The sequence below is a fragment of the Bufo gargarizans genome, chromosome 8, assembly GCF_014858855.1.
Source record: "Bufo gargarizans isolate SCDJY-AF-19 chromosome 8, ASM1485885v1, whole genome shotgun sequence".
NCBI lineage: Eukaryota > Metazoa > Chordata > Amphibia > Anura > Bufonidae > Bufo > Bufo gargarizans.
The window spans coordinates 91,657,200-91,661,926 of NC_058087.1; positions in this window are offsets into that span (position 1 = coordinate 91,657,200).

Consider the following 4,727-nt stretch of genomic DNA (forward strand, 5'->3'; position numbering starts at 1 on the left):
TACACATCAGTTGGATGAAATTAGTGATGCGCAACCATTATTGCCAGAGGATGTAGATAACAGGGATATGTCTCAGTCAGGCAGCATTACACACATGGACCTACAGTGTGATGATGATGATGATGTTGTACCCGCTGCTGCTGAGGTGTCAGATACAAGTGAAGTGGTTGATGATGACGATGTGTCTGTGGATGCCACGTGGGTGCCTGCTCGAAGAGAAGAAGAAGAGGGGGAAAGTTCAGAAGGGGAGACAGAGAGAAGGAGGAGACGAGTTGGAAGCAGGGGAGGTCGTCGCAAGGAGCTAGTGGCACAGTCAGACAGCATGTATCGGCACCCGGATTCAGCCAGACAGCACGTCAATCAATGCATGCTGTTGCCACCACCAGAATGCAGTCATTGCAAAGCTCTTTTTTTTTTTTGTGTGTCTGCCTCTGACAACAGCGATGCCATTTGCAACCTGTGCCAAAAGAAACTGAGTCGTGGGAAATCCAACACCCACCTAGGTACAACTGCTTTGCGAAGACACATGATCTCACATCCAAACGCCTATGGGATCAACACATGATGACAAGTAGAAGCAGCACACAAGCTCAAAGCCACCATCCTCCTCCTGGTCCAGCATCTTCAGCCACGTCAACCACTGCTGTCCTCCTTGCTCCCTCTCAACCACCCGCCACTCCGCCTCTCACCTTCAGCAGTTCCATCTCATCTGTCCACAGTCAGGTGTCTGTAATGGAAATGTTTGAGCGTAAGAAGCCAATGTCACAGAGTCACCCCCGGCGTCTGAAAGCTGGCTTGACGGAACTCTTAGCCCGCCAGCTTTTACCATACCAGCTGGTGGAGTCTGATGGCTTCAAAAAATTTGTCGCTATTGGGACACCACAGTGGAAGGTACCCGGACGAATTTTTTTTTCAAAAAAGGCAATCCCAAACCTCTACTCAGTGATTGAAAAGGAAGTCATGGCATCTCTGGCATACAGTGTTGGGGCAAGGGTCCACCTGACCACTGATACCTGGTCTGCAAAGCACGGTCAGGCAGGTATATCACCTACACTGCGCATTGGGTCAACCTGCTGACGGCTGCCAAGCATGGAATGCGTGGCTCTGCAGCGGAGTTGGTGACACCGCCATGACTTACAGGAAGGCCTACTGCCACCTCCTCTACTCATTTTACTCCATCCTCTTCCATAACCTCTTCAGCTGAGTCTTCTTCTGCTGCGGCGTCTGGCTGCACATCAACTGAATCCCCCCAGCTCCCCAGGGGCTATTCCACATCCTGGATACGACAGTATCACGCTGTTTTGGGGTTGACTTGCCTGAAAGCAGAGAGCCACACCGGACCAGCACTCCTGTCCGCCCTGAACGCACAGGTGGATCAGTGGCTGACCCCACACCAACTGGAGATCGGCAAAGTGGTGTGTGACAATGGAAGCAATTTGTTGGCAGCATTGAATTTGGGCAAGTTGTCACATGTGCCGTGCATGGCACATGTGTTGAATCTCATCGTACAACGCTTTGTGTCTAAGTACCCAGGCTTACAGGACATCCTCAAGTAGGCCAGAAAAGCGTGTGGCCATTTCAGGCGTTCCTACAGTCAGACAGCATGGCACACTTTTCAGACATTCAGCGCCGAAACAACATGCCAGTGGGGCGCTTGATTTGCGACAGCCCGACACATTGGAATTCAACACTGCTAATGTTCGACCACCTGCTCCAAAAAGAAAAAGCCGCCAACGAGTATTTGTATGACCGGGGTGCTAGGGCAGCCTCTGCGGAGCTGGGAATTTTTTTGCCACGTTACTGGACGCTCATGCGCAATGCCTGTAATGCGTCCTTTTGAGGAGGTGACAAATCTAGTCAGTCGCACCGAAGGCACCATCAGCGACCTCATCCCATTTGTTTTCCTTCCTGGAGCGTGCCCTGCGAAGAGTGCTGGATCAGGCTGTAGATGAGCGTGAAGAGGACGAGGAAGAGTTGTGGTCACCATCACCACCAGAAACAGCCTTGTCATCATCGCTTGCCGGACCTGCGGCAATGCTGGAAGAGGAGTCTGAGGAAGAGGAGTCAGAAGAGGAATGTGGCTTTGAGGAGGAGGAAGACCAACCACAGCAGGCATCCCAGGGTGCTCGTTGTTGTCACCTATCTGGGACCCCGGGTGTGCAGGCTTGACCTGGGGCCTGAACTATCCCAGTTTGCGATAGAACTCTGAAAGCAGAGAGCCACACCGGACCAGCACTCCTGTCCGCCCTGAACGCACAGGTGGATCAGTGGCTGACCCCACACCAACTGGAGATCGGCAAAGTGGTGTGTGACAATGGAAGCAATTTGTTGGCGGCATTGAATTTGGGCAAGTTGTCACATGTGCCGTGCATGGCACATGTGTTGAATCTCATCGTACAACGCTTTGTGTCTAAGTACCCAGGCTTACAGGACATCCTCAAGTAGGCCAGAAAAGCGTGTGGCCATTTCAGGCGTTCCTACAGTCAGACAGCATGGCACACTTTTCAGACATTCAGCGCCGAAACAACATGCCAGTGGGGCGCTTGATTTGCGACAGCCCGACACATTGGAATTCAACACTGCTAATGTTCGACCACCTGCTCCAAAAAGAAAAAGCCGCCAACGAGTATTTGTATGACCGGGGTGCTAGGGCAGCCTCTGCGGAGCTGGGAATTTTTTTGCCACGTTACTGGACGCTCATGCGCAATGCCTGTAATGCGTCCTTTTGAGGAGGTGACAAATCTAGTCAGTCGCACCGAAGGCACCATCAGCGACCTCATCCCATTTGTTTTCCTTCCTGGAGCGTGCCCTGCGAAGAGTGCTGGATCAGGCTGTAGATGAGCGTGAAGAGGACGAGGAAGAGTTGTGGTCACCATCACCACCAGAAACAGCCTTGTCATCATCGCTTGCCGGACCTGCGGCAATGCTGGAAGAGGAGTCTGAGGAAGAGGAGTCAGAAGAGGAATGTGGCTTTGAGGAGGAGGAAGACCAACCACAGCAGGCATCCCAGGGTGCTCGTTGTTGTCACCTATCTGGGACCCCGGGTGTGCAGGCTTGACCTGGGGCCTGAACTATCCCAGTTTGCGATAGAACTTCTGGCCTGCCCAGCTTCATGTGTCCTGTCAGAAAGGACCTTCAGTGCAGCAGGAGGCATTGTCACTGACAAAAGAAGTTGCCTCGGTCAAAAAAGTGTTGATTACCTCACCTTCTTTAAGATGAATGAGGCATGGATCCCGAAGGGACTGACAGTGGGGATTACGTTTGACTAACAAAAGGCCTGATGACATGCCTTGGCCTCAAAATGGTCCCCACGCTGCTGTATTTAATGTCTGCATACCGGATGACTTTCCTGAATTCTCCGCCATCAACTAGGGTTCAAGCCGCAATGTTTTAGTCACCTTTCTGCCCGGAAAGGTGACTAACATCATAAAAAAAAAAAAGGCACATACATGTGTCAATTCCCCTTCGTGATCAGTACCTTGTTGTGGTGAAGGGGCTTGCGTATCACAATGAAGCGATCATCACCTCTATGAGTGTGTTGGCAATGTTGCCACACCCCAGAAAAGGCCGTTGCTTCATTATGATCAGACTAAAAGCGATCAGCTGGATAATTTTTCATAGAAAAAAACAATATTGTATGGGTTTTTAATACATAAAATAAAAAAATCATAATAAAGTCTCTTAATAGTTTATTACAAATAATGCAGACAATTTAAAAAATTCCCATCAATTCCAATACAAAGCAAGTACAGAGCTCAGAACTAAATTATTTCAGGATGTCGTTAATTCGACAATGATTTATCAATTCGACACACGTCCCCGGATAGGGGACGTAACAGGGATAAAACTGATAGGAATAGAACTAGTTAAGACACCACTCATAAAGGGTGTCACAGCACATTGCTCCGTGCACGCGCAGTGCCCCAACTTGGGAGTAAGAGGACCGACCAAGCTGCTTTTTCCATCTCCCGGTTCCTAAAATCAATTCAGTTTGGTGTATCAGAGTTTGGTCTGTCACTGTGAAGGCAGTCGAAGGTACCCGGCCCAATTTTTTTTTCACAAAAGGCAATCCCTGATATGGGACGTAACAGGGCTTAAACTGATGAGAATAGTACTACAGAAAATACCACTCATATCGGGTGTGACAGTAAATTGCACGGCGCAGACGCAGTGACCGTGGCGTGGATTTAAACAAAGGGAGGGAGCCAGCGTTTTTTTAACCATCTCCCCGTTCTAAAAATCAGTTTAATAAATGGACCCCAGATTGGGGACGTCACGTAACAGAGATTAATCTGATGAGCATAGTACTACAGAAAATACCACTCATATCGGGTGTGACAGTAAATTGCACGGCGCATGCTCAGTGACCGTGGCGTGGATTCAAACAAAGGGGAGGGAGCCAGCGTTTTTTTTAACCATCTCCCCGTTCGAAAAATCAATTCAATTCACCTTTCGGGGACCCTTGGTGTTGTACGTGAATGGGCGGAGGAACAAACCTTCAATGACATCAACGGGACATGGCTAGCTTGGTATCAAACCTTGCGCAAATGGGAAGTTTGCAGTTAGGCAAATGGACTTTTTGCGGTTGTTTGCGGTGCATTAAAAGGGGAGTTTGGTCTGTCAATGTCTGTGAAGCGGGCGTAACCCTTACACTACCTGATCGATACAACATCATACCTGATCGTATACACACACTGGATGTTTTAAACCACGTTGTTCAAAAAAAT